The 26,441-nt window shown below is 36.3% G+C and overlaps 1 non-coding gene across 1 annotated transcript; it reads right to left on the bottom strand.

Moving 5' to 3' along the window:
* Positions 1-24,084: 24,084 nt before the first annotated feature.
* LOC141635100 (small nucleolar RNA R71) lies at positions 24,085-24,191 on the bottom strand. The gene has a single exon (XR_012539805.1). It is a non-coding gene; the product is annotated as a small nucleolar RNA R71 (small nucleolar RNA).
* Positions 24,192-26,441: the final 2,250 nt, after the last annotated feature.

Here is a 26,441-nt window from a genome sequence, read left to right as displayed (position 1 = left end):
CTGATACTCCTGATTGGTTGAGCCTGAATAGGCTCTTTCTCTCCCCCTTCCTCTTCAGGAATAACATCTTCCCTTCTCCTTTTAGAAGCCTGGACGACCTCTGGTGATACTAGCCTGGGCGGTTCTTGGGAAGGCTGGACATCAGAAACAAAAATATCAAGCGTCTTGTCACTCCCACTAGCCTCCTGGCTCTTGGACTGTTCAGCAATTCTAGCAACCCCAGCCTTTAAATCCTTCGCATTAAAACTGGCCAACCTAGCAGAAGACCTGAATACTGAATGTATAGAGAATATACATAAATATCAGAAGAAAAGCAATAAGAAGACAACAATTGACACAAAGACATATAGAAGACATACATGAAAGAACAATGGAGCCAGGCTTGCCTTTGGGTACTTTGACCACACTCATCTTGGTCTTCATATACCGGGGCAATAAATCCCTGCCCAGACTAGCAGGCCATGCCCTCTCTTCCTCAGGAATAGCAAGGAAAGCCTCTATCCTGGAAACAGCTTCCTCGTCAAGAGGATCAGAGTTCCAATCAGGAGCTGCAAAAATCATCAAAAATATACAGGTGAAACTCAAAACATCCTAATTTCGTATAATATATATTGCAAACTAAGAGTACAGGAAACCTACCACTCTCCAAGGGAGGATATCTCAGATAATCAAAGCCTGATCCCAGACTCTCAGTCCGGATGAACAGGAAAGTCTTTGCCCAACTTTTATCATCTCCAGAGTCCAGGTTAGTAATTAATGGAGACATTTTTGACTTGATTCTCAAATTAAAACGACCAGTAGAAGGAATTTTCATATGATATATTGCCTTGATATCATTAATAGTAATTACAAGTTTGTGCTTAGCACATAAATTTTCAATAGAATGGACAAGTTTCCAAACCATTGACATAATTTGAAAAGGTGATACTTCCATAGCACGAACAGTATCAATCATTAAAGGAGTAAAAGGTAACTTACAACCCGCCTTGAACGCCCATTCAAAAATACAGAACCAACCAGGAGAAACCCAATTGGCTCTGATTGGACAAGACTCAGGAATCCATACCTCAGTCGAATCAGGAATTAATTTTTTCTCCCTTAAAACCCTATCATAGTTTGTTTTCAATAAGTTTTCTTCAGGAAAATAGGGATCCAGAGATTGAAGAGCATAAAAAATAGAATCTTGATATTTAAAAGCTATAGCACGAGCAGGAGGATCAACTTCAACCACCTCCTCCTCCTGGACGTCTTTGGGTTCAAACTCAGCAGCAGCTTTCTGGGGTGCAGGACGCTTTTTGGCTCCCATATCCTTTATTATTTTGTTTATTGTGATGAATTTTATTTTATAAGTTAGCAGAATGGAACTCCTGGGAAATAAGGGAGAATTTTAGAGAAAATTTAGAAAAGAAAGTGGAAGAAATTTGGTGGAAAACAAACTCATCGCAAATACCATATTTATAGAAGGGGAGTAATTGTGCAAAAACCCTAGAAAATGCAAAACTGTCAGCATGACATCAAACAATTAGCCGTTATAGTGTTTAACGGTAACTAGGAGTCTAAGAGTCATTGAGCAAATATAATTTTTTTTATTGTTTAACCCGGTAAAATTGACATCTCACCCCTGGCCTGATCCAGCACGGGCAAAATATCAAGGGGCAATTGTTAGGCCCAGTTTAGCCTGGTCTGACTCTAACCTAGCCTGACCTTACTAGGCTGATTGAGGCAACCAGAGACCGGACAAGTTTAACTACTATTTGGCAGATAAAGAGTATTACAGGATAAGCAGGCTACTAAATCCTGAAAGAAAAGCCCGAAGGTAAGTGCAAATTAGCCTGGTAAAGCCTCCAATTAGGCTGGATTAAGAAGATAAACAAGAAATGCAGTTGTATGAACTAATAATCACGTCCTATTCACAAAGACGACCAAGTCTAACTACAAGACCTTATCACTCCCATGAATCAAGACGCATAAGGAGGAAGAGCTGAAGATTGGTTAAAGAAAAGAACGAGTCAACCGGATTAATAGGAAGTGTGCCCTATTAATCTGGTAACAACTCCGACAATGGAGGGGAACGTTAGGATTAATGCAACGTTAACATTTGTACAACTATAAATAGCATTTATAAACAGATGATGGGGGATCAATTACTCCTTAGTTATTTCACAATTTACCTCTGATTATTTCTCGAATACTCGATTATATTCACAAAATTGTACTCAGCTTATTCAGATAATACAAAGCGATATTCTTTATACTTAGTCTTTCCTTATTATTTATTTATAATATTTTTCCAAGCTTATAGAACTAGATACCCAAATTACTCTTTAATCAAGCCAGATCCATTCAGGGAAAATCCTGCTAAAACAAATACAATCCAAAACCCATTCTTAAAAACCCAATCCAAATTTAGTATCTAAAAACTCATATCCAAGCCCGCTGTAGAGAAAACCCAAACCAAAGCCCGCACTAATTAACTCATCTCCGAACTTGATACATTCTGAATAACTTAGGCTTTATTAATTAGACTTGTAATTTCAATATTTGCTATTCTTTCGCCCTAGTTATTTGCTTTCCTATTTTGAAGTACATAAAAGCTAAATCGATGGAATGAGGTATGGATTATAAAGTTTTGAATATGGATTGAGTTATAATTTGGATCACTGATCTAATAAATTTGTGGATAGGATTTGGATCTTGCAAACCTGATTCGTTGTTATTCTATTTCTTACCATATATCTCAATTTTTTACTCGCTTTTCCATTGTCCTTAAATAAGTTATATACTCAAAAACTTTAGAAGCATGCATAACCTAAAGGAGTAAATACTAAGTTTATGTAATTTCATCCAGAATCTTGTACCATTGCCCTGGAAAAGGTTATGACACTGCATAAATAGTAAAATCACTTGAACAACTGCTCAACTATAATAGTCTTATGGCCTAATAGCTTAGGCCATGTTCTTTTGGACTTACTTTGCTGAACTTTTAAAATTTAACTTATAAGATCTTAACTTTTTTGAACTGAACTTATATGATCTGAAATGAATTTCTCGGTTCTGTTTTTTTTTCCTCATAATTGAACTTGTTAAGATTTGAAATTATATAAAAGTGGAATTGAATTAAATTGAATGAACGGAACCCATGAGATCTGAACGGAATTTAAGGGAGTGACTTTAAGTCTAATAGAGTAAGGACTTAGTGTAAAATTTACTTTACTCCAATTTTATTGTCACCTGTTTTAGACAGTGTGTAATACCCCGTAATTTAGTGACATGGTCATTAGTCAGAAAGCGGAGGAAATATGTTTTACTAATAATATTTGAGTATTTGACATTTTATAAAATGATATTTATAATTAGAGAATTATGTTGTGAGACGGGATAAAATAATAAAATAATGGATAAGTCGGGAAAAGGAGTTGGGCCATGTATTGGACCGTATGTAGTAGCTCGTGCAACATATAATAATAATAATAATAATAATAATAATAATAATAATAATAATAATAATAATAATAATAATAATAATAATAATAATAATAATAATAATAATAATAATAATAATAATAATAATAATAATAATAATAATAATAACAACAACAACAACAACAACAACAACAATAATAACAACAACAACAACAACAACAACAACAATAACAACAACAACAACAACAACAACAACAACAACAACAACAACAACAACAACAACAACAACAACAACAACAACAACAATAATAATAATAATAATAATAATAATAATAATAATAATAATAATAATAATAATAATAATAATAATAATAATAATAATAATAATAATAATAATAATAATAATAATACATAATACTCCCTCCTATTCACTATTTTCTTACCTATTTCCTTAAACAGATTATTCAGGTTTTCTTCCCATTTCTTATTTTGGAAACTTTTACTCTTATTTTATTCATCCCTCTCTACTACTACCAAACCCCACTCAACTTTTACTCTTATTTTATTCATCCCTCTCTCCTATCACCAAACCTCACCTAATTCACAATTTCTTATTTAATTCCTAATTATTCATTCCTCTCTTCAATTCACAAACCCCACCATCTTCCTTTATTCATTCTTTAATCATCTCCTAAAATATTGTGCCCACATCAAAGGGGAAGAAAACACCGAATATGAGGGAGTATAAATTAGGTAGTTTCCTAGTACCTTCATATATGACCTATCTTACTAGTATAAATAGATGGACTCATGCCTTACCTTAACTTTTATTCACATAAATCTCACAAAAATCACATATAAAGGGAGAGATGGAGATTTAGAGAAGAAAAGGAAGGAGAATTTAGCTTTTATTATCGTCTTAAGGTAAGATTATAACACCCCGACCCAAACCAGGTCGGGAGCGGGTACTTATGATAGCTCACCAGGCTGTGTACATGGCTCACAGATCAACACAGATCCTTTATAGCGCATTTTTGTTCTCACTCATGCGTATCCCGGGAACCTTCCCAGGAGGTCACCCATCCTAAGACTACTCCCAGCCAACCACGCTTAACTTTGGAGTTCTTTCGCATGGATGACCATAAAAGAAAGTGCACTTTATTGACATGAGTAGTACTTTTAATCCCTTTAAGCACTAGTCATTTAAGCCTATCACCGGACCTCTTCAATTAACGTGGGGTGTTACAATCACCCCCACTTGAAGTACGCAACGTCCTCGTTGCGCTTGGGAGCATAACCGCTAACCGAGAATCCTCCCCCGCTAGGTGGGTGATCACAATGGAGCGTATAACAACTGCCTCCAGGAGCGTATAATAACTGCCTCCTATCACCACACGATCGCAGTTTTGCTCTGATACCACTTGTAACACCCCAGCACAAACCAGGACGAGAGCGGTTACTTATAATAGCTTACGAGGCTGTGTACATGGCTCACAGATCAACACGGATCCTTTATAGCGCATTTTTGCCCTCACTCATGCGCATCCCGGGAACCTTCCCAGTAGGTCACTCATCCTAAGACTACTCCCAGCCAAGCACGCTTAACTTTGGGGTTCTTTCTCATGGATGACCATAAAAGAAAGTGCACTTTGTTGACATGAGTAGTACTTTTAATCCCTTTAAGCACTAGTCATTTAAGTCTATCACTGGACCTCTTCAATTAACGTGGGGTGTTACAAAGATTCATATAACCGTCTCATATTATAACTCAACTTGTAATTAATTCGTCTAACTCGTAATTAAATAAATATAGGACCTAGCCATGACTGTGACCATGACCGTGCACCACCATAGTTGACCGGACCTCCGTTTGACATCCACTGAGCGGCGGGAAACGGGGCTAATGTGGGTGTTTCACGTGGTTGTTTATGGCATTGGAAACCATGGGTTGAACGCGGGTTTATAACCCCTAGCCTGACTCGTCTGACCTGGGCTTGGTAGGGCTGACTTGTGGTGGTAGGTCGATCGTAGTGGGTGGTTGTAATACCCCATATTTTAGGGCTTGGTTAGTGGTTAGTCAGACGGTGGAATGTTAAAATGTGTTTTACAATATATTTTATGAATTATAATTAATTAGAGAATTATGTTGTGAGACGGAAATAAATAATAAATGGTAGATGAGTCGGGATGGCATATGGTACTCGTGTTGGGATTTGTAAACCGTATATGTAGTATACAATAATTTATTTGATATGTAGTATATAATAATTATTTAATAAAAGTAATAATAATAATACACATATTATAATTACGTAAGTTTCCTAATTGTACCTACTTTACTACTATTATTACAAGGGTAGACCTATTCATAAATCACTTTTCACTTTTACAAATATCACACATAAGTTAGAGGAGGAGAGGGAGAATAAGAAGGGAAAAAAAAAGGGAAAAGGGAATCGGGCAATCAATTTTGGGATTTTGCATCTGCTTCTATTAGATTTGTTATTTTATTTTGTAAGTTGCCTTTAATTTTTCTAAGATTCAATTGTTCATTTTAAAGATTTAAATTATAGTAGGATTATGGTATAAGTGGTGCTTAATTACATAAAGATTAGGTTAAACATGATTAGATTAAAGGAAGAAAGTTACAGCAATTTGGCAGGTTCGTAGGTTGTCTTGTTTAATTTATTTCGTGGTCTTAAAGTTTTCTTTTCCGAAAAGTTAATTAAGAGACTAGGTTTTATTTTAAGTCTAGTTTATGCATATAAAATTTTCTAGCCAACTTCCATACGGTTTGTCTTGGGAAATTTATTTATCAACCTATTGTCGAACGTCCACGAATGTGCTACTATTGTAAAGAATGCTTCGAAACCCTAACTTATATGTGAAAAATATTCTAGGTATTTTTCATACATTAATTTTGAAGAGTCTAGATGATGCTAGGAATTGAAATATCTCAAAAATCATATGTTTAACTTGTTTTATGAATCGATACTTTTTATGCGACAAAATTCGTCAATATTTATAAATCTTCCAAGAAAACCTTGATGAGTTTGGAATTTGAGGAAAATCATTTTTACAAGAACCGTAGATATGAGTCTCAGGGTTCCAACTCCATTGGTCTTGCGTTGTTTGGATTTATATTAAATTAATTATGAATTTTATTGTGGGACTGATTTGTGCTGTAAAACGGTAGAATTAATGATTTAGCTTTAAAGTTGTTAAAAGGATTAGGACGTTATGGGCATAGGATAAATGCATGATTAGTTGGTTGGTTATTGGTTATGTAGTAATTGTACATAATTATGTTATGTAGGTTATGAATTTGTAAAGGATCAATTTTGATGGCTTGTGTGACTCGTGTGACTCGAAGATTTGCGAAAAGGTAGGTTAACTACTCAACTTGCCTTAATATTTAATTGATCAGAGTAATTGTGGAATTTTGTGAATGAATTATTGGATGTGGATTATCCGTCTTTGAATTATGCGTTTGTTGTTGGTTTATTCATATTTTAATTATTGGATAGCTTAGACTCGTTCTGGGATGATTATTATTGTTGGCATGACATTTGCATTAGATACCTCAAATTTGTGTTGGGATGATGGATACCTCAAATTTATGTTGGGATGATGGATACCTCAAATTTGTGTTGGGATGATGGATACCTCACCCTTTGGTTGGGATGGTGAATACCCCGGGCCAGGGATTGGCATGATGAACGGTTGTTTCGGGTGATGAGTTCAGCTGCATTTGCATATCATATCATATCATACAATTTCATTTATTTCCCCTTGTATTGTTGTTGGTTATTTCTACTCAACCTCGTGCTTGACAGTGTATTCGTGAACACCTGTGATGAACGGTAACTGGGGAGTAGGCTTTACAGGTACTTGAGTTAGCAGACTTGGGAGCTCATGGGGATGCGTGAGGATTTTTTCCAGTCTACCTAGAAGTCTAAACACATAATTTAATATTTCAGTTTATTTAATTTCGATGCGAGTTGTAATTAATTATTATTTTAAGTTTATTTAGTGTTGGTTAAATTGTAATAAAACCTTTGATCGCTAAATTTTATAGAAAGTACTGTGGTTTATTTTACTTTGTTATTCATTACCTCGGGCAACTGAGTTGGTAACGCTCTCATTTATTTGGGAGGCCTAGCTAACGGCCCATGAATAAATGGGGGTGTTACAAAGTGGTATCAGAGCAAAACAATCCTCAGGCCTAAACCAATGAACACTAATGAACGTAGGAGGTGTCTAAATAAAATGAACCCCAGGTAGAAACTGTTAGGAGCCGTTCTTAGTGCGGTTAAGAAGGATACCTAAGCTCCTACCATGGCCCTCTCAGTTTTGAACCGGACAACTTGGGGAAGGATAACGAGAGATGGGTAATAAAAGGAAAGGAATTGGATTTAATATGGGTCTTTGGATGCTTTAAGTTAGAAAATTTTATATTGAGTAATTGAAAGGTAATTAAATTGAAATGGAGGATGATGGCCTAGGGCCGTGTATGAACATGGATGTGGATGTTGTTGATTTTGTGATTGGTTATCTTGTGAATTGCCTTATAAGAAATTTTGAAGATTGAATTTGTATATGGGCATAAATTTTGAGATATGAATGATTGGATGTTATTAATGTGTGCATTCGAATTATATGTCTAGTGATATGCGGTACATGTTTCCCCGAAATCATTTTTTCTTAATGTTGTTTAGCAATGGAGATATTTCAAGTGTGATGCCAAGTTATGATAGGTTAACATAGATGGATTGCTAGAGTAAGGACATATAACTTAGTAGAGAATGTAGTATGACTGAAACTTTGATATCTCTGACTTTTACCCTTGTTTGCTTTGGCTACCATTTGTTTTTTGTTTATTATCTATGTACGAATTTTTTATTAGTAATAGTCATGTGTGTTAGATTTCGTTTTCCACTGGTTTCATGCTTATATGTTTTATGGTTTTGGAGAAATAAATGTTTTAGTTGACACTGGTCAGAATATTACTGTGCAGTCATGTTTTCGACCAATAATTTTGTAAAATTTGCCATTGAATATGTTCTTATAATTTATGCATGATTCTTACTCCTCTGTTTAAAGGACTCGTATACGTTTCCAAATTTATAAGCGTCGTTAAAACTTGATGTGTTGATACTTAATGCTAATTTTTGCAAGTTGACCCAGATTTGTAATTATGTGATGATAAAATTCTGTTCAGATCAATTGAGTTATAAAAATCTTTATAAATTGATTATTTGAGCTATGGACTTAATTCTTATTCTCATATGTCGATAACTCTCTGTATTTTCTAAAAAGTATAAGCAACTTAAGAAGTACTTAAGCTGTTATTTATTGGTAATTTTTGAAGTTTACATCATGTTTTCTAAATATTTGTAAATTTATGATTTAACGACAAGATTTTAATAAAATTTCTTAATCGTTGCATGAAATTTTTTAATGTATTCTAATAGTGTGCTTACATGATGTCAATGGTGTAATCATTACATATGTGCATTGATATTCGGTGAAAGGAAAATTTTATTTGGTAATTCTGTTAGCATGGTGTTACGAGTATACTTTGTATGGATTGAATTTATTCCCCAATTGACTTGAGTTTATGGGACCAAGATAGCAAGTCGGAGTTGCGAGGACGTAACTCTTTCTTTTGGGGGTAGAGAATCGCGCACTATCAGTAGTTAGTTATTGTTGATATGTCTAGTTAAATTTTGGGACGAAGTTTGTTTTTAGGAGGGTAGAATGTGATACTACTAAAGTTTTGAGTTGCTATATTTTGCTTGTGAGTGTTTAATGTGTATTTAGTATGATTGATTTATCTTTAGTAGATAATGATAGAATTTCTATTAATATGTATGGTGTCAGTTTTGAGTAGTTTGGGCGAACTTCGGGGACGGAGTTCTTTTTAAGGAGGGAAGACTGTAATACACCATATTTTAGGGCTTGGTTAGTGGTTAGTCAGACGGTGGAATTGTGGAAATGTTAAAATGTGTTTTACAATATATTTTATGAATTATAATTAATTAGAGAATTATGTTGTGAGACGAAAATAAATGATAAATGGTAGATGAGTTGGGATGGCATATATGACTCATGTTTGGGCGTGTAAACCATATATGTAGTATACAATAATTTATTTGACATGTAGTATATAATAATTATTTAATAATAGTAATAATAATAATACACATATTATTATTAGGTAAATTTCCTAATTGTACTACTTTACTACTATAAATACAAGGGTAGACATATTCATAAATCACTTTTCACTTTTATAAATATCACACATAAGTTAGAGGGGAGAGGGAGAATAAGAAGGGGAAAAAGGGAAAAGGGATTTGGGCAATTAATTTGGGGATTTCGCATCTGCTTCTATTGGATTCGATCTTTTATTTTGTAAGTTGCCTTTAATCTTTATAAGACTCAATTGTTCATCTTAAAGACTTAAATTATAGTAGGATTATGGTAAAAGTCGTGCTTAATTACATAAAGATTAGGTTAAACATGAATAGATTAAAGAAAGAAAGTTACAGCAATTTGGCATATTCGTAGGTTGTCTTGTTTAATTTATTTCGTGGCTTAACCTTTTCTTTTCGGAAAAGTTAATTAAGAGACTAGGATTTATTTCAAGTCTAGTTTATGCATATAAAATTTCGTAGCCATGTTCCATACGGTTTGTCTTGGGTGATTTATTTATGAACCTATCGCTGAAAAGTCCGCTAATGTGCTAGTGTTGTGAAGAATGCTTCGAAACCCTAACTTATATGTCAAAACTATTCTAGGTCTTTTTCATACATTAAATTTAAAGAGTATAGATGATTCTAGGAATTGAAAGTTCTCAAAAATCATATGTTTAACTTGTTTTATGAATCAATACTTTTTATGCGACGGAATTCAACAGTATTTATGAATCTTTGAAGAAAATCTTGATAAGCTTGGAATTTGAAGAAAATATATTTCACAAGAACCGTATATATTTCATACATTAAATTTTTATTGAATTAATTATGAATTTTATTGTGGGACTGATTTGTGCTGTAAAACGGTAGAATTAATGATTTAGCTTTAAAGTTGTCAAAAGGATTAGGACGTGATGGGCATAGGATAAGTGCAGGATTAGTTGGTTGGTTTTTGGTTATGCACTAATTTTACATAATTATGTTATGTAGGTTATGAATTTGTAAGGATCAATTTTGATTGCTTGTGTGACTCGAAGATTTGTGAAAAGGTAGGTTAACTACTCAACTTAACTTACTATTTAATTGATAAGAGTAATTGTGGAATTGTTTGATTGAATTATTGGATGTGGATTATCTGTCTTTGAATTATGCATTGGTTGTTGGTTTATTCATATTATAATTATTGGATAACTCGGACTCGTTCTGGGATGATTTTTATTGTTGGCATGACATTTGTATTGGATACCTCAATTTTATATTGGGATGATGGGTACCTCAACTTTATGTTGGGATGATGGATACCTCAATTTTGTTTTGGAATGATGGATACTTCAACCTTTTGTTGGGATGATGAATACCCCGGGCCAGGGATTAATTGGATGAACGGGTGTTTCGGGTGATGAGCTCAGCTGCATTTGCATATCCTATCATATCATGCATTTTCATTTGTTTCACCTTGTATTATTGTTGGTTACTCCTACTCAACCTCGTAGTTGACAGTGTATCCGTGAATACCTGTGATGAACTGTAACTAGGGCGCAGACTTGACAGGTACTTGAGTTAGCTTACTTGGGAGCTCATGGGGATGCGTGAGGATTTTGGTCAGTCTACCTAGAAGTCTAAAACACATATTTTAATATTTGGATTTATTTCATTCCGCTGCGAGTTGTAATTAATTCTTATTTTAAGTTTATTTAGTATTGGTTAAATTGTAACAAAACCTTTTATCGCTAAATTTTATATAAAGTACTTTGGTTTAGTTTACTTTGTTATTCACTACTGAGGGCAACCGAGATGGTAACGCTCTCATTTAATTGGGAGGCCTAGCTAAAACCTCCTGAATAAATGGGGGTGTTACAGTGGTATTGAGTGGTTAAAGGTGGGGTCTTGCGTGGTGGTTGGCCGGAGTTCGGGAGATTGGTGGTTGTTGGTTTATTGTATTTGAAACCGTGTATGTAGTTGTAGATTTAAGACCTTCGTGCTCGGCTAGACCATGACCAAAGGTGGTGGTACTGCTGGTGTGACCACCGTGGATCAGAGGAGACCACAGTGGTGGTCAATAGTGGTGTATGGTGGTTACATGGGTTGTGTTTAGTTGTTGATGTCGTGAATGAAGTTGGTATTGAGGTCGTGAGTGTAGTAGTTAGGGTGAGGTTTGCTCACCTCGTGTGGTGGCTAGGGCTGGTGACAGTACCGTGACTAGGTGGTTGGAAGTGGTGGCACACGGTGGACCTGGTGGCTGGGTGGGTAAGCCGTGGGTTAGGCGTGTCTTTGTGGGTGTTGTTTGTGGCGTTAAGTTGCTATTGTGCATGCCGTGTTATTGTTGTTTCTGTCGGCTGTCGGTTGTTGTTGTTGTGGTTGCAGGGGGTGTGTCGAGTAAAAGTGGTGCTGGTCCAAGAGGCCGCCGTGGCTGGGTGGTCCACGGTGGAGGCTGGGCAAGGAGTGGCGGCCGAGGGTGTTGCAAGTGTGAGTGTGTAATGTGTTAGCCGTGTAAGGTATAGTTTAAAAGTTGGGTTTTAATTATGGTAGAACAGATTATGATTCGGGATTTGAACCATGTTTTAAGACGGGTTTTAAATTATTAAAATATAATATATATAATTGATGTGTAATTAGTATAATATATATATATATATATATATGTGTGTGTGTGTGTGTGTGTGTGTGTGTGTGTGTGTGTAACACCCGCAATTTCACATTTATGGGTAACAAATTGAAATTGATAATTTAATAATTTTCGATTTTATTTGGTATATTATTTATTTGATTAATACTTTCAAAATCGTGTTGTATTTTTATAAAAATTTATTTGGTTTTGTTTTGACCGGAAAACCCCTTTAAAAGTCGTGTTGTGAGTTTTTTACTGCAAAACCGAGTCACAAGGCTTGTACCTTTGATTTTGGGCCTAAACAAACCTATGGGCTCTCTTTAAGACAACCAAAACTCCATCCTTTAGGGTTTTATTCTCAAAATTTCAGCAACTCCCCTTCATCTTCTTCCCTTAGAAAATATGTGTTTTTTCTCCGTTAAAGCCTTCACAAAATCAAACCTTGAGACAGATGCCATTTCTTTGTTTCTCAACGAAATCCGGTGATTTTTGTACCAATATTCTACTCTCCTTCTCCTCCTTCTTTCTATGTAAACAAAATCTTACCTTTTGAATCTTTTAGAAAATCCATCTTTTTGTGAGATGAGTTTTCTAACCCTTTTTGCCTTAAACTTTTTCTAGGATGAAGCTTTAGCATTCCGGGGTGATATTGAGTCGGAATCATGTCCTTTTATGATCTAAAAGGTAACAGTGATGGGTTACTCGACATTATGTCAAATTTGTGTGTTTATATGTTGTAGTTTGTTCATATGTATGTTAAAGTTTGAATGTTTTCTTGTTTCACATGTTTTTTGTTGAATGAGTTTGTATGAGAAACCATCTCGTGGTTGGTTGAAGAAATTTCCAATCTTTTGGGTTACATGAGTGTTTACATGGATGAATTAGTGAGTAAACCATCTTATTCTTTCTTAATATTGGTGTTTAATCATGTCATGAAATTGTTAGTTTGGAAATATTTGGTTTGAGAACAAATTGAGTATGACTAGTTGTTTAGAGTATGTAAACTTTTGATTTTAGAACAATTGAGTAAGTTGGTTGCTTGAATATGTAAACTATTGATTTTCGTCTCAAGTATTGATGCGTGTCCAAAATATGATGTTTTACACCCTATTTTACACGCATTTCAGAGCTCAATTGTATAGTTTATTCTACGATATTCCCTATTTCCGTCTACTTTCGTGTTTTTGTGTATTATTGCAGAAATGTGAAGAATTCAGCGGAAAACGAGCCGAATCCGTCCCCGAGTATTTATCATAGGAACTGACTTGAAGTAGTGACTCGAGAGATGAACTTGGTGCGCGTTTCAAGGCCTAAAAGATAGCAAAAGCATGGTTGCGTACAAGTTGCAAAGCTTAAACAAGCAAAGAAGTGCTTCTCGACGTTGCAACCTTATTCAGATGGCTATATCTCGATTTCTAAAGCAGATAATCGACAGATTCCACATAGAGGTGAAAGCTTATCCTCTTAGCTTTCCAACGCCACGTAGAACGCCTGATTTGACCAAGTAACTAAGAAATGCCAGATATTTTAAGATCAGTGCGCGCTGCAGGAATCGTCAGAATGCATTACTGTACAGCGCATGTGGTCGATCGACTGGTCCCAGTGGTCGATCGACCACCCCTTGACTCTGACACAAATTAAGAACGAGAATTAGAAAGCCCAATTGTAATTAGTTTTTAGGTTTTTGCGTGACATCTCTATAAATAGGACCTCGAACATCAGTTTTGGGGACGCATTCAGTAAGGGTTAATCCCGTCTACTGATTTGACTTTATCGTTTTATATTCAATTATAATTAGTTTAGAGTTTTCAATAAAAGTTTCCTTTTGCAATCGGATTCTTCCTGCCTTTCTTTTATTCGGTATTTCTGCTCTTTATTTCAGTATTATTTCAATTCACTCAGTAGTTTGATTGTTAGTTTAGATCCCAAACCTTTAATTCAATTGTTGCAAGTTTATAATTCAAGTAGTTTAGTTATGCCTTCGCTATTCGTTTTTATGGCTTTATTAGTCGTAGTTAGAATTAATATGCGTAGCTAGAAACCCCGTGCTAAGATGTGAGGGGATTTGCGGCGAAGACGACGCAAAATAAGTGACCTGATGTCGACCTTTGTTCGATCGACTGGATTAGTCAGTCGATCAACTGGACCTGTTGGTCGATCGACAAGCTTAGCAGGTCGATCGACTGACGCGTGATAGTTTAGCTTTTGTTTCAATGTTTTAATTGCAATATTTGACAACGAGACCGAGGGGAGACTTGTTAAATACTTAGGAATTGACCAAACCACAGATCGAGAGATAGTGAAGGGAAATTGACTAATTTGAAACGACTAAATTTTACTAAGATCGAAAGATAGGTAAAGTTTAGGCACTAGGAATCACTTTTCAGGGCGAGAGCTAGTATTAGTGAGACCTAGGGACCAGTAGCATAGGCTGAGAGGCGCTACTAGTTAAGAATGGACCGAGAGGACTTCTTATTTTCCCACCTATCGTGATTATTCAGACTTACTTAGGAACCCATCGTCGTAGCTGCAGTGAACCGACCGTCTTAGCATTCTTTTTATTATTGTTTACATCTCTTTAAATTACCTTCTTTAAATTATCTGCATTTAGTTTAGATTTATTTTATTTGCATTTAGATTAGTTTTAATTCAATTCAACCCCCCCTACCCTATAGACTAAATTAAACAGATAAATCTCATTTGCCTCCCTGTGGTTCGACCCTGCTTACCGCTAACTTCTGTTAGTAGTAATTAGGTTTATAAATTTAACTTTTATACTAAACGACGGTATCAAATTTTGGTGCCGTTGCCGGGGACAGGTGTCATGGGTCGATCGACAGGAAGAACAACAATACTAGTCGATCGACAGGTGCCATGGGTCGATCGACCAGTATTGCTACTGTTCCTTTTCTTCTATTTTTATTCTTTGCACGTAATTTCCGTCCCATTTTTGTTTTTTCTCGGATTATGCACGATATTTTTTGTCTTTTCAGGTACCTTATGGTAACACTGCTGGCTACCGAAACCTCCTAGCTCACACGAGTTTAGGGAGGTTTCCTTTTGCGCTTCAAATCTTGTGAGTTTCCGAGTCACCTTCATGTCTTATTTAGTTTTTTATCGCAAAAATCCCATTTCCCTTTTGTTTCTTTTACATGATTTTGCACAATGGGGACATTGTGTGATTTGGTTTGGGGAAGGGTTTTCTGTCGCATTTGCATTGTTTTTACTGCATTTCAGTTACACGTTTATTGCATTTCTTCTTGCATTGTATTTATTTCCTATATATATACAAAAATCAAAATTCAAAAAAATTCAAAAAAAATCCTAAAAATTCAAAAATTGCACGTTTATTCTAGCATGTAGGTTGAGTCGGAACGGTAGTATTTCAATGATGACATTGCATTTTCATCTGTTTATGCCTAAGCCGTGCTTAATTAACATGTTATTAGTAGAATCATATATGCATAGTCTACGAGTTTTCGTTAATTTATTCGCTGAATCTTGAGACTTGACTTAGATTTTTGGCAAACTACATTATATTTTGAGTTTTAGAGCTTTATAACTGGTGTCATTCATGACCAGTTCATCTAGGATTGTGAGCAGTACTCCTTATAAGACATGTTATGTCAATATGCATAAATATGAACATAATCTGCTTAATACCTGTATGCATTCGGTTTGTGGTTTGTTGACACATGTTGTAGAGGTTCCCTTTTATCCATTTTACCCATAAGCCCCACAAAAGCCAAAATAGCCCTTTTTGTCCCAAAAGCTACATTCCATATTTAGTCTACTCTTGCTGAGCTAGTAGGGATAGTCGTTCGGGAATATTGTATTGCATTTTGGTTTTTATGTCTCGTGTTGAGAATATGTTGGTGAAATTTTGAAGGGAAAGAAAAAAAGAAAAAAAGAAAAAGAGAAAAAAAAAGAAAACATGAATTCGAAAAAAAAAGAGGATCAGTCGATCGACCGTCCCACTTGGTCTATCGACTGCTTGCTGCAGTAGCGAAAGAACATTCGAAAAATCACATGATTGAATCTTCATTAGATGGTGATTTTGTTCCCATGTTGCTATTTATATTATTTGGGGAATTGATATATTGTGGAGAATGTGAGATTTGTGCTTACTATTAGCACCGCTTTATTGTTTAACCTTGAGCAAGAAGTTGGAATATTTTATATTTTGGTTTTCAGTAGTTACTAGCTTGGCTTTAACTCCTTTATCAAAATTCATTTTAGCCCCTTCTTACCCATAGCCTCACATATCCAAATTTACCTCGGCATGTGTCATGTTCTTTAATGGTTGTAATGCATATGTACGGTTATAGGGATCATTTTCATATTAGACTGCAGTCATGTTTTATAGGTCGTAGTTAGGTGAGAGTCATTACAATATTACTTCTTTCTATCTTTACATATATTCACCTATGTTTATGTGTGATTTGAGTGACCCGTGAGAGTCCATAATGATAAGTCTATATAGTTGACGGTTCAGTAGTTTTTTTACGACTACATAACTCGTTTGCATGATTCATATTGCTAATTGATTGTTAGTTGTTGCATTAAACTGGTTTAGGCATTATAGTTGCATTTCGCTCTAAGATTGAAATCGTTCCAAGTAGGATTTAAGATCGAGTCTAGTTCTTGCTTGGGGACAAGCAAGGGTTTGGTTTGGGGAAGTGATGCGTGTCCAAAATATGATGTTTTACACCCTATTTTACACGCATTTCAGAGCTCAATTGTGTAGTTTATTCTACGATATTCCCTATTTCCGTCTACTTTCGTGTTTTTGTGTATTATTGCAGAAATGTGAAGAATTCAACGGAAAACGAGCCGAATTCGTCCCCGAGTATTTATTATAGGACTTGACATGAAGTAGTGACTCGAGATATGAACTTGGTGCGCGTTTCAAGGCCTAAAAGATAGCAAAAGCATGGTTGCGTACAAGTTGCAAAGCTTAAACAAGCGAATAAGTGCTTCTCGACGTTGCCGCCTTATTCTGATGGCTATATCTCGAGTTCTAGAGCAGATAATCGACCAATTCCACTTGAAGGTGAAATCTTATCCTATTAGCTTTCCAACGCCGCGTAGAACGCCTGATTTGACCAAGTAACGAAGAAATGGCAGCTGTTTTAAGATCGGTGCGCGCTGCAGGAATCGTCAGAATGCATTACTGTACAACGCCTGTGGTCGATCGACTGGTCCCAATGGTCGATCGACCACCCCTCGACGTTGACGCAAATTAAGAACGAGAATTAGAAAGGCCAATTGTAATTAGTTTTTAGGTTTTTGTGTGACATCTCTATAAATTGGACCTCGAACATCAGTTTTGGGGACGCATTCAGTAGGGGTTAATCCCGTCTACTGATTTGACTTCATCGTTTTAGATTCAATTATAATTAGTGTAGAGTTTTCAATAAAAGTTTCCTTTTGCAATTGGATTCTTCCTGCCTTTCTTTTATTCGGTATTTATGCTCTTTATTTCAGTATTATTTCAATTCACTCAGTAGTTAGATTGTTTGTTTAGATCCCAAACCTTTAATTCAATTGTTGCAAGTTTATAATTCAAGTAGTTTAGTTATGCCTTCGCTATTCGTTTTTATCGCTTTATTAGTCGTAGTTAGAATTAATATCCATAGCTAGAAACCCCGTACTAAGATGTGAGGGTACCTGCGGCGAAGACGACGCAGAATAAGTGACCCGATGTCGGCCTTTGGTCGATCGACTGGACCTGTTGGTCGATCGACTAGCTTAGCTGGTCGATCGACTGACGCGCGATAGTTTAACTTTCGTTTCAATGTTTTAATTGCAATATTTGACAACGAGACCGAGAGGAGACTTGTTAAATACTTAGGAATTGACCAACCCACAGATCGAGAGATAGGGAAGGGAAATTGACTAAATTGAAACGACTAAATTTTACTAAGATCGAAAGATAGATAAAGTTTAGGCACTAGGAATCACTTTTCAGGGCGAGAGCTAGTATTAGTGAGACATAGGGACCAGTAGCATAGGCTGAGAGGCGCTACTAGTTAAGAATGGACCGAGAAGACTTCTTATTTTCCCACCTATCGTGATTATTCAGACTTACTTAGGAACCCATCGTCGTAGCTGCAGTGAACCGACCGTCTTAGCATTCTTTTTATTATTGTTTACATCTCTTTAAATTACCTGCTTTAAATTATCTGCATTTAGTTTAGATTTATTTTATTTGTAGTTAGATTAGTTTTAATTCAATTCACCCCCCTACCCTATAGACTAAATTAAACAGATGAATCTCATTTTCCTTCATGTGGTTCGACCCTGCTTACCGCTAACTTCTGTTACTAGTAATTAGGTTTTTAAATTTAACTTTGATACTAAACGATGGTATCAAGTATACATGTGGAATTTCTTGTTAATTATATGTTCTTATTCAATTGGACTTTAATGATAAGATATGATTGATTTGAGGATGAAGATTTAGTTCGTATGTGTCGTGGGAATCAGGCCATTGCCGCAGGCTCCGGCCAACACCACAGGCTCGGCCACTACCGCGGGCTGCGGTTTCAGCCTGACCAGTTTTTGTAAAATGGCCATAACTCCTTTGTTACTTGTTTGTTTTGGGCGTATGACCTACCGTTAGAACCGTGAGAGGATAAGCTATCACTTCCAATTAGGTTCATCTCATTCTCATCTTTAGAACTCAAGTTATGACCGTTTCAAGTTGACCCTTGTTGTAGTCGAGTACTAAACTTGTTGTTATAGATTGGGTTTTGAGTTTCTTGTTGGGTATGCATCTTAACCTTGGTTCTAATGCTTGTGTATGGTGTGTTGACACTCTTTTTATCATGGGAGCACCTGATATTTGTTATACTCTCGTACTTATACATGCTTCACATGAATTGTTTACGTTATGTTTGTGCAATCATTCTTACTCTTAATTGTGACCCAAGTGTGATGTTTTACATTGTTTGACTACTTGAAATTCCTTATTTACTCTTTCCGACCTTTGGTTATGGTATGTGTGCCATGTTTACGGATTAGGATACCCTTCCACCCCTTTTGGACCTTTGGTTATGGATATGTGTGCCATGTTTCCGGATTGGGTTATCCTTCCGCCTTTCATCGGACCTTTGGTTATGGATATGTGTGCCATGTTTCCTATTTGAGGTTACTCGACCTTTAGTTACGGATATGTGTTCCACGTTTCGAGTCTTGAATACGATTAGTACATTGTTTGTCGAATCGGATGACGTCCATCCCGAGTGTCTGGATCCAGGTTTAGACTAGGACCGTATTATTATAGTCGTCCTACCAAGAGGTTGAAGTCTAGGTGTTTGTCTTGTGAGTCCATGCTACGTAAATGTCTTGCTTGATTATGGTCACTGGCATGTCCTTATATACGATAGTTTACATCTTATATGATTGTTGGTAAGAGTCTTGGTCTTATCGGAAACTAGAGGTGAGATGCAAGCTTCTAGTTGCGATATGATCGCCGGGACCGATGTTCCCATCCGTTCTTATGGTGAGATGCAAGCCATGAGTATGAATGCGACATTAGTAGCCATGTCTCGTGCAATGTTTGTTAAGAGATTTTTAAAGTAATGGCTATGGTTTCCATCCATGTATTTTCTACTTAATTGATCCGTTATTTATCTTCTTCATATGATTCGATGCCTAATCTCATATCTATGTTATATTTCCTTGAAATGTGTGCTTTTGTCTAAACGACCGTATTCGTGTCTTCCATATTATTTTAATTATCTCACATGAATAGTTGAGTCGAGTTAATATGAAATTGGTTGACTTAGTTATTCTACTCCCTTGAATGCATCTTTAATATAATGTACCATGCCTATCTAATTATGAATGTAATATGCCTATCTCATTATGATTATCGTTATATCCCCTCATTATTATTCAAGTATGATGTATGATTAATATTTTTAATTAATTCTTTCTTACTTGTATTTTGACATATTGTGGCTGGGAGAACCCTGAGTTACTCCCCACTAACTGTGGCGTTCATGTTTACATGAATGACAGGTTTGTGATGCAGATTATATGGGGAGATGTGTGAGCTAACGAGAATGTTGACGCTTGGACTTTAGTTATCATTTTCTTAGACTCACCTATCTTTAGACTTGTCCTTATTCGTGGGATATCTTTTCCCCAACGCACATTGTTTTTAATTGTAAAACTTAATTATCTTACTTTTCATTTCCGTTTGATCACTTATGGTGGATTTCACACTTTAAACTTTTAAAGGTTTTAAAAATCTCATATTTTACGCTTAGATTTATTAGTTCTCTTTGATGCCCTATCGAGGGGTGTCACAGTTGGTATCAGAGCCTATGTTGCTCCCAACGCACACACGTGTACCCCGAATTTAATTATTGAACTTGACCTTAAATAATAAATGAGAGATGGGTAGAAATAAGGTTCTAAGTTGGTAGTCTCTTTGTGTATGCATTTCGTAGGTTCTAACAGGTTTGTTGATCATCAATTAATGATTTTTGTGCCCTTGGATCAATAACCGTGAGCTTACCTTGTCGCGATCAAGACTTGGTGCCTATTGCCGAAGATTGAAGATTTGTTCAACCTTTTGAACGATACTTCTACTTCCTCGGAGATATTTCTCATTCTTTGTGTACCTTGCCTTATTCTTTACGTCATGGTGCTTTCCTTCTTCTAAACTCTCTTTTGTTTTACTTTGAAAGCTACTCTTGTACCCTCCTAACTTGTCATTCGACCCTTTCTTATCCTCCCTTGATGCCTTGTAGACAGCTTTCTTCCTTTTGTGGGATGTTAACGTTGGTTGGAAAATTTGGCTTTGAGGAGTTTGTTTGTGGTTGGCCTATAACCCTTGTTTTGAGAGGTTATGTTATTGGAAAGGCTTGGGAAGTGTAGTGAGACGTGTCTTGGGATACTAGTGCCTAGTGCTTGACTTAAAATGGTTGAAATTGAATGGAGGAATTAAAGATGTAAGATTGAGTGAGTAAGTAAGTTGAGTTTATGATTGGTCTTCGTAATCACTTTGGATATGAGAGTTTGATAATGTAGATGTTACCATATGAGAAATGCTAATTATGGGATTATTAGTTGGTCCAAGTGAGTGATCTCGATTACTACTTGAGGTATGATATGAGAGTGAGACTAAGCTATATTATTGGAGAGTCTTAGCGCTTGTTTTGAAGCTAGGACGGATAATGGTATGGTTGACGCCAAATGTTAAGTGGAAGAACATAATTTCAATTTATGGTGTTAGAATGAGGAAATATGAGGTGGTAAAGTGTTGTTACAACTAAGACCTTGTTTCTTAAGAACTCGATGGTAAGTAAAGTTCTATGATATCGGATTTAAAAGAAATACTTTGGGATGTTGATGACCATAATGGATTGGTGATGTGATTTGATATTAGTTGTCTCTGGAGAGTTCTTCAGTCGAGAGAGATTTATTATTAAGAAGTCTTTGTTAACCTTATGGATTTAACTTTGAGGTTGTATTGAGAACTTGAGATGATGGGATGATGTGATCAATATTTGAGCATATTTAGTCCCCGAATTAGCCTCGTTCCTATGCTTTTTAGTGCATATTTGGGTCATTTACTATCTTTAGTCCATTTTTTTTGCATATTCTTTGAGGTTTTGTTTTCTTGGTAGGAGAGGAGTGCAAACCTTGCATTTTCATGGCAAAATAGAGCTAAATTGATCGAATCTAATGACCAAGCATCAAAGAGAAGACAAGACTAGAAGTCCTTTGTACATAATGTAGTAGATGGGCAATGATGAAGAAGATCCTTGCATCCCCGACAAAATCCCGGAGGATTGTTGGAAGAAGAAAAGAAGAAAAGGAAGATGAGCCAGGATCCGCTCGTCCCACCACTCGGGACGCCCGTCCAGCAGCTCCCCAGGACGCTCGTCCAAACCACTAGGCCGCTCGTCCAGAAGCTCGCTAACCCGCCCATCCCGACCCTTGGACGCTCGGATTGTACTCCAGAGAGACCCGTCCTCTTCCTTCTTCCATTGAAGATACGCATATTTTTGGAAGACTAGCTATAAGGAGACCCACATCTTTTCTTGAGAGGAGCGATTTCTCAATGACTTAATCGTCATTTAAGCTCTTAGTAACCCTATTTTGTGCACCTAATCCCCAGTATAATCTCTCTTTAATCTTGTAATCAACTTCTAATCAAGTATTAATACAAATCTCATTTCCTTAATTTCTCTATTGTTCATTTTTTATTTTGGGTAATTGAAGATTATTTGGGTTTATTGGGAGATTGACAACCTTCCATCAATCATCAAGTACTTCTATTATTCTTTGCATTATTATTTTGGAATCATCATTAGGTATAATTCCCTTAATCCATTTTTAATTATTGTTAATCATCTTCATTTATTCATCATGTTTTGCTTTGTAAATATGATTGACAACCTTGTTAACATGTTAAACTTGGTAATGAGTGAGTAGTTTCCTTAAGTAGGGTTAATGGTTAATTAGGGGAAACCAACATGGGGGATGATTCATGCTTAATTTAATATGTTTACCTAATTTATTTTCTTGCTTGTTGTGATCTCAACTTATGCACATGTTATGTTTGATGAAATGCGAGCCTATGAATCCTTACATTTTTTACCCATCACTTACCTTTTCAATGACACTTGTAAGACATAAACCAACTCGAGTCTCATTAGACCATGCATATAGTTGAGTAGGGAGGATTAAGTCGACTTGTAGGTGTTGTACAATCTAATCTATTCGGCTCCAGGACCCAAACCTTACTAGGATTGTAAGATATAAACCAACTCGATCCTATCACAACAATAATTGCTTGCTTATAATTTGAGAATATGTTTGTATGATCAATTCCCATGAATCCCCTATGAACCCATGACACCCTAGTGCTTTTAATCAATTGTTTACATCTCATTTTAGTCATCTTGCTTGTTTACTTCTATTGGTATTTAGTTTAGTGATCTTATTATCTCAACCCAAATTGTGACACCCCTAGACACCACTACTTGCAATCAAAAATCCTACATCAATACCCGTCCCTTGGGATCCGATCTTTACTTGCGTCTTTACTAGTAGTAGTGTTGTTTGTGAAGTTATAAATATTGTTTTGGTCTAGGTGCTCATAACGACAAGTAACCGAAATCTAAGCTCAAAGCGGACCGACCAAAAATTGCGCCGTTGCCGGGGACGGTGTTAACTTGATTTGATTTTCTTTGATTGTTATTAGTTGTGTCTTTCTTTTCCTTGGAGAAGTAAAACTCCTCAAGGTTTGTTCTAATTGTTTTCGAGTTGTTTGATATTTTTCATGTCTAAAAGATCACAAGGTAACTTGTTACTCATTGATCACGAAATTGAAAGAATTTTGACAACTAATAGAATACTTGCTAGAAATATGTTGAGAGGTATTGGTGAGGTTGTAGATATTCAACCAAATACTATTGAGTTCATCAACCCTTTTGCAAGAGAAGGTGAGGAGAACCCAACACAAAATCAAACACACAATCAACCAACAATGCCTATGTTTTCATCACATTCCGTACCAACCGAGAAGAACCTAACCGGAGATTTCATTGCAAAATCCGCATTTATCCAATTTGTCGAAAGAAGCCAATTTGGGGGGATGCCAGTGAAGACCCTCATTTCCACATGGAATCTTTTTGTGACTATTGTGATGCGATTTCACAAACCGGAGTGACTCAAGACCAAATTCGATGGGTCTTATTTCCTTTTTCTCTAATTGGCACCGCAAAATAATGGTTGAAAAGCTTTGATAAGGCTACTCTTGGAATTGACTCTTGGAAGAAGTTGGCTCTAGCTTTCTACAAAAAATTCTACCCTCCGGAAAAGACTAACATGCTAAGAGCTCAAATTACGGGTTTTAAACAAAGGGAGGAAGAATCTTTGTATGAAGCTTGGGAGCGATTCAATGGAATTTGTCGCTCATGTACTCTTCATGGACTTAGCGAGTGGTTCTTGGTACAACAGTTTTGGAATGGTCTTTATGAAGACTCAATAAACATTCTCAACATGGGATCAAATGGTATGTTCACCGAAGTTGACGATAATCAAACTTGGAACAAGATTGAGGAAATGGCGGTCCATAATTCATAATATAGTAGACCTCGCAAGGCTACTAGAGGAGGAAAGCACGAAGTGAACTCTATTACTCAATTGGGTGCTCAACTTAGTGCTCATATTGATACCATCAACTTGAAGTTTGAGAAGGCTATGGCTAAGCTCGAAGAAGCCTCAAAATCCCCAAAGCATCATGTTAATGCCATGGTGGCATCTTCATCAATATCAAGTGGGATATGTGAGAATTGTGGAACTTTGGGACATGACCAAAGTGAATGTAGGGGAATAAATGAGCAAGTGAATGCTTTTCAAGCATACAAAAGTGGTACCCCTTATTCCAACTATTACAATAAAAACACCAAATTCCACACAAATCTCTCATACAAAAGCCAAAATGTTCAAACCATCAACCAACATACACCCCACCTCCCATGAGAAATCAAAATCAAAGACCCTTTTAGAACCAAAACCAAGGTTATCAAAATCAAACTCCATACAATCAACAAAATGACCAAGGATTTGATGTTCAAAAAGCGGTCCTCCAAATGCAAAAGAATCAACAAGAACTTTTCACTCAAATGCAAAAAGATAGCCAAGCAAAAGACATTACCATCAACAACATCCTAGCCCACATAAAAATGTTGGTAACTCAAATGACCCAACTAGCATCTTCAAACTCTCAAAGACAAAAGGGGCAATTACCACCTCAAAGTAATCCCCCAAGGCATGAAACGGTTAGTGCCATTCACTTGAGGAGTGGTACGAGATATGAAGGACCAAAGAAGCAAGTTGAGGATAAAGTTGTGGAAGCTAGTGACAAGGGAAGAGTTGTGCAAAACTCTAGGGAAGAAGAACCCACCAATCAAGAAGTTTCAAAGAAAAGTGAAGAAAAGGCCAAAGAGAAGGAGCCCATTGTGATTATACTTCCATTCCCGAGCCGTGAAGCTAAGCCTAAGTTTGATGACCAACTTGGAAAATTCATGGAAATTGTGAAGAATTTAGAAGTCTCGATTCCTTTCACGGAATTGATCAATCACGTTCCGGCCTATGCAAAGTACATGAAGGACATCCTTACGAAGAAGAAATAAATCCGGAAACTTGAGACTATTGCCTTCACTAAGGTGAGTAGTGCCATCTTACAAGGGAGTTCACCTCCAAAACTCAAGGATCCGCGAAGTTTCTCCATTCCATGCACTATTGGTGACACTACAATCAACAAAGCTTTATGTGACCTTGGGGCAAGTGTTACTGTCATGCCATATTCGGTTAGCAAGAGGCTAGGAATGAGAGAACTCAAATGTACTAACATCACGCTTCAAATGGCGGATAGATCAACAAAGACACTTTTAGGGGAATGGGAAGATGTTCCCGTGATAATTGGAAAAATTTTCATCCTGGTGGATTTTGTTATTGTTGACATGGAAGAAGACTACAACATTCCTATTATCTTAGGAAGACCTTACTTGCACACCGCGGTAGCGGTGATCGATGTGAAGCATGGAGAACTCACCCTTGAAGTGGGAGATGAAACCATCACTTTCAATCTTGACAAGACCATGAGAGCTCCCCGATTGCATGAGCCATGTTTTATGGTTGATCACTATAGCCGGAAGGATGATAGGAAGAAATTGGAATTTCAATGGAAAAAGAAAGTGGATGATGCTCCCATGACAAGGAAATAGCAACAATGAGAGCTTGAAAAGCTCACCCATGACAAGTGAAGAAGATGGCCTCATTGGCCAAGACAAGAAAGAAAGAGAGTTGTCTCTATATACTCAAGAAATTTTTAATGATCAAGTAGATGAAGTTTGCGGTTTTTGGGATGATGAGTTCGAAGGGATATTCAATTCCTATATTGGTAATGCTATGAACCAATACCATCATGGAGAACAATAAGTGCAAAAATCTATTGAGGACCTTTATCATGAAAATGAGCAAGCTTTCGACTACTTCTTCAAGGTGTTGAGTAACATCAACAACACCTTGAACATGCCCCCTTGACATCTCACATTGGATGAGAGTTTGGTGGAGTCCTCCCTAAACCACCATTTGTAAATACTCTAACTCCCTAACTTGCATTTCAATTATTACATTACATTTTTGTCATTTTTGGATTTATTTTTGTGCCTTGATCA

Source organism: Silene latifolia, chromosome Y (assembly GCF_048544455.1).
Source record: "Silene latifolia isolate original U9 population chromosome Y, ASM4854445v1, whole genome shotgun sequence".
Taxonomy (NCBI): domain Eukaryota; kingdom Viridiplantae; phylum Streptophyta; class Magnoliopsida; order Caryophyllales; family Caryophyllaceae; genus Silene; species Silene latifolia.
The sequence above is the reverse complement of the archived record's forward strand: the minus strand, read 5'-3'. Positions and strand labels throughout refer to the sequence as shown.